This window comes from Rutidosis leptorrhynchoides, chromosome 4 (assembly GCF_046630445.1).
Source record: "Rutidosis leptorrhynchoides isolate AG116_Rl617_1_P2 chromosome 4, CSIRO_AGI_Rlap_v1, whole genome shotgun sequence".
NCBI classification, from domain to species: domain Eukaryota; kingdom Viridiplantae; phylum Streptophyta; class Magnoliopsida; order Asterales; family Asteraceae; genus Rutidosis; species Rutidosis leptorrhynchoides.
The window spans coordinates 68,872,700-68,878,535 of record NC_092336.1 but is presented as its reverse complement, the minus strand read 5'-3'; positions in this window follow the sequence as shown (position 1 = coordinate 68,878,535).

The window sequence follows — 5,836 nt, the reverse complement described above, 5'->3', positions numbered from 1 at the left end:
TATATCAATACCTTTTCTTTTTAAACAAACGTCACATATATATACTTGTTATACTTTTAATACTTTGAATAATTCCTTAGTCCGTAGTTAGCAGTTCGTTGTTAGTAATTCAATTTTAATGGTTCATTTTTAGATGTTTAGTATACCCGCAATGAAATAAATAAAACCCCCAACGAAATAAATAAAACCCCATCGTATATGTATTGGTCGAGATTAATATTGACCCACGGTACCGGTGTTGTCAAATGACGTGTTGCGTACATAAAGTACCGGTGTTGTCAAATGACGTGTTGCGTACAATCATGGGATCTTATGATTAAATCTTCTCGTGTTGTTTACGGGTGATCCTGAACCATATAAAATTGAATTATAAGTACATATATATAAAATATCATGTTAACTTAAAAAGATGTGATTTATTTAATTTTTCCCAATTATTTTCGTGGCTAAACTAGTCTTGGATATCCGATTTTGTTTCGGTCATAGTTTCTTCGTTACAACTCCGTTTTCGTTGATTCAACTTGTCATCTCCTTGGATCGAGTCCCTCTTTAAGACTATGAACTGTAAATACCTTAGTTTGTATTCAAAATCACACGGCATAGGTCAAACTTTAGTGAAACTTATGAAGTTAATCATTTTCCATCATGTAAACAACCTTAAATGATTATTTTTCTAAAAATACTTATACTTTGAGTTAAATCATAAAATTTTTATGCGTTATCATATTCATAGTAAAAATCATTTTTCCAGAAAATAAACCTCCAATTCAAAGTTTAAGATGGTTTTTAATTATCCAACCCAAAACAGCCCCCGGTGGCACTCCGACGTCGTAAAAACAGTTTTTAAGATAATCTTTGAAAAACCAAGTTATACCTTGTTAAATTAGCATATATTTAAGTTATATTACAGGTCTTGGAGTATTTTAAAAGTTAAGTTAGAAGGATCTATTTAGTTTGCAAACAAGTTTGAAAACATTCAAACTATGTTCTTGTTGTTAAAATTTTATACCACAAAATAAGATAGCTATATATATATGAATCGAATAAGTTTATGAACATAGATTCTACCTCAAGTTCCTTGGACAAGGTTGTTGTAAAAGAGGAGTAAGAACCTAGAACCAAAAGGGTGATGGAAGTGGATGAAAGATTGGAAGTAAGTTGGTGTTCTTGGAAGGATTTCTTGAAGTGTTTTTGTAAGGTTTTCTTATGAGGTTTAAGTGTTGTTTTTGAAGCTAAATGATGGGGAAAATGCTTGGAGATGATCAAGTATGAAGTTAAGAGTATTTTGAGAGAGAAATGGAAGTGTAAGTATGAGAAAATGGGGTGAAGAAATGGTGTGCATGCATAAAAACGTTTTTAGGTTATAAAGGAAAAAAAAGATACCTAACTTTGTTTTCTTGCTAAATAATTCATGCTACTTGACAAATGGTTGGTTCCACATGTTTCTTAATCATTTAAGGCTGCTAAGGAGCAGATTTTTATTGGTATATACCAATAGTAAATACATCTAGAAGCTGCGTATGATACGGGTACATATACCCTAGGTATACGTATAGAAATCTTTGAGAAAATGGAACGAGGATTCAAATATAGCTATCTTTTGTAAATATACTTATATTGTTTTATGTATTTAAGTCTTTAAAAGTGATTAAATACATTACTTATACGATATATGTATAAACATTATAGGTCATAAGTATTTAAGTCAAATAACGTTACGTATGGTTATCGTTTTGAAAACTTAAGTTAGTAGTTTCAAAATATACTTATAACTTATTGTTATTAATACAAAATGAGATATTAAAACATTCTTAGGTCATGTTAAATATGTATATATACATATATATACACAAACGTATAATTATCATATATTGTATAGTTCGTGATATCATCGGTCAAACTAGACGGTCAAACGTTATGTAAAACTCTTTTCGAAAAACATAAGTCTCGACAATTTGGATTGCTTATCATGTTGGTAAGGTTTAATTTATGTAAATATTAATCTTATAAGTATAGAACGATCGAAAAAGTGCGGGTCGTTACAAATATTAATTTAAATCGTTATATATATTTAATGAAATAAAATATAAATATCGTTATATTTATTATACTGGTTAAGTAATGAGTTGTCAAAAGTGATTCTAGATATTTATAAAAGTTATATACGTTTTAATAATAAAGTTCTTTTTAAACTGAAAACGTCTTTGTACGTTTGAAAATAGATTAATAGAATATTATGGAAACCAATTCTCCACTAACTTTTGTCTAACTTTCGTAAATGACACTTTTTGTTTTTATTTATAAATAGCTTTACAAATTATTCTGAATATCGTTAAGAGGAATAGATTTTCTCAAATCATAGTGGACCTCTCAACAGAGACTTGTAATCATAATTCAATGTTTCTGATAATTCAATCATTTAATATATATTTTTTTCGTCGAAAATCATATTGAAACAAATACGTTCGTGTAAAGTATTATACGTTTAATACTTTATTAATATTCTCAAGTTATAATATATATATATATATATATATATATATATATATATATATATATATACATATACATATCTATTTATATATAACGGTTCGTGAATCGTCGGAATTTGGTCGAGGTTATAATGAATGTATGAACACAGTTTAAAATTCTTGAGATTTAACTTAACAAACTTTGCTTATCGTGTTGGAATAATATAAAGATTAAAGTTTAAATTTGGTCGAAAATTTCCGGGTCGTCACAGATACAAATTGAAAACGTTCAAAAAGAACATTAAATATGAGTAAAATGTCTTTTTTCGCATCCTGACGACCTCGAATGGCAAGGCACTTTCCTGGAGTCTTGGTGTTAGGTTTGTATTAGGGTGATTTCGATAATTTCAGCACAATCTGAAACCAAAGGTTATGCGCCGCCAAATGTTACTCCATTTGGCGGCGCATATTATTGATATAAAAAGCGTGTTTCATGAAGTGACATTAGATTCAAACTTACATGCGCTATACATAATTACATTGTGAGTGAAATAATAGGCCTGAAAATAATATGTACCATGCTAAGTAATGCATACACATCGGAATAGAAATTCAAAACGGTAAAAATAGGTTCTAAAAAAAAAGAAAAAGGCAAAATTGAAGGTTTTCGAGGTGTCGTTTCCAAAAATATTTGGGACAAACCGCCTTCGGCAGTTTGCCAACGGATAGATCTCGAAAAAATACACGATTTAAAAAAAACGGTGACTAAATCGGAGCTACGAGTCAAAATATACGAAAGATCTAACATTTTGGCCAAAGACACAAAACACCAAGCACCAAGGACCGTCGGTGGTGTTTGGTGCGTGGTGCGAATTTGTGAGGAAAGATGTATTTTTCGGTATCTAGACGACTTGGAATGGCATGCACGCTTAGAGAGTGTTGCTCGTTCGGTCGTTTTACGGTGATCTTGAGAATTTCAGCACAATCTAAAACCGAAGGTTATGCGCCGCCAAATGTTAGTCCATTTGGCGGCGCATATACTAATGATTTAAAAAGCGTGATTAATGAAGTGACATTAGATTCAAACTTATATGAGTTATACGTAATTACATTTTGAGTGAAATAATAGGCCTTTAAACTATATATACCATGCTAAGTCATGTATTCACAAAAGTACTAGTACGATACAAATTGAAAACGTTCAAAAAGAACATTAAATATGAGTAAAATGTCTTTTTTCGCATCCTGACGACCTCGAATGGCAAGGCACTTTCCTAGAGTCTTGGTGTTAGGTTCGTATTAGGGTTATTTCGATAATTTCAGCACAATCTGAAACCAAAGGTTATGCGCCGCCAAATGTTACTCCATTTGGCGGCGCATATTATTGATATAAAAAGCGTGTTTCATGAAGTGACATTAGATTCAAACTTATATGCGCTATACATAATTACATTGTGAGTGAAATAATAGGCCTGAAAATAATATGTACCATGCTAAGTAATGCATACACATCGGAATAGAAATAGCGTCAAAAAAATATGAAAAAGGAAAAATTGAAGGTTTTCGAGGTCTCGTTTCGAAAAATATTTGGGACAAACCGCCTTCGGCAGTTTGCCAACGGATAGATCTCGAAAAAAATACAAGATTTAAAAAAACCGGCGACTAAATCGGAGCTACGAGTCAAAATATACGAAAGATCTAACATTTTGGCCAAAGACACAAAACACCAAGCACCAAGGACCGTCGGTGGTGTTTGGTGCGTGGTGCGAATTTGCGGAAAGATGTATTTTTCGGAATCTAGACGACTTGGAATGGCATGCACGCTTAGAGAGTGTTGCTCGTTCGGTCGTTTTACGGTGATCTTGAGAATTTCAGCACAATCTAAAACCGAAGGTTATGCGCCGCCAAATGTTAGTCCATTTGGCGGCGCATATACTAATGATTTAAAAAGCGTGATTAATGAAGTGACATTAGATTCAAACTTATATGAGTTATACATAATTACATTTTGAGTGAAATAATAGGCCTTTAAACTATATATACCATGCTAAGTCATGTATTCACAAAAGTACTAGTACGATACAAATTGAAAACGTTCAAAAAGAACATTAAATATGAGTAAAATGTTTTTTTCCGCATCCTGACGACCTCGAATGGCAAGGCACTTTCCTAGAGCCTTAGTGTTAGGTTCGTATTAGGGTGATTTCGATAATTTCAGCACAATCTGAAACCAAAGGTTATGCGCTTCAAATGTTACTCCATTTGGCGGTGCATATTATTGATATAAAAAGCGTGTTTCATGAAGTGACATTAGATTCAAACTTATATGCGCTATACATAATTACATTGTGAGTGAAATAATAGGCCTGAAAATAATATGTACCATGCTAAGTAATGCATACACATCGGAATAGAAATTCAAAACGGTAAAAATAGCGTCGAAAAAAAAAAGAAAAAGGCAAAATTGAAGTGTTTTGAGGTCTCGTTTCCAAAAATATTTGGGACATACCGCCTTCGGCAGTTTGCCAACGGATAGATCTCGAAAAAAATACACGATTTAATAAAAACGGTGACTAAATCGGAGCTACGAGTCAAAATATACGAAAGATCTAACATTTTGGCAAAAGACACAAAACACCAAGCACCAAGGACTGTCGGTGGTGTTTGGCGCGTGGTGCGAATTTGCGAGGAAAGATGTATTTTTCGGAATCTAGACGACTTGGAATGGCATGCACGCTCAGAGAGTGTTGCTCGTTCGGTCGTTTTACGGTGTTCTTGAGAATTTCAGCACAATCTAAAACCGAAGGTTATGCGCCACCAAATGTTAGTCCATTTGGCGGTGCATATACTAATGATTTAAAAAGCGTGATTAATAAAGTGACATTAGATTCAAACTTATATGAGTTATACGTAATTACATTTTGAGTGAAATAATATGTAGTGACCCGAACTTTTCCATGTTTATATATATTAATTGAGATTGATATTTACATGATTAAATGTTTCCAATATGTTAAGCAATCAAACTTGTTAAGACTTGATTAATTGAAATATGTTTCATATAGACAATTGACCACCCAAGTTGACCGGTGATTCACGAACGTTAAAACTTGTAAAAACTATATGATGACATATATATGGATATATATATAGTTAACATGATACTATGATAAGTAAACATATCATTAAGTATATTAACAATGAACTACATATGTAAAAACAAGACTACTAACTTAATGATTTTTAAACGAGACATATATGTAACGATTATCGTTGTAAAGACATTTAATGTATATATATCATATTAAGAGATATTCATACATGATAATATCATGATAATATAATAATTTAAAATCTCATTTGAT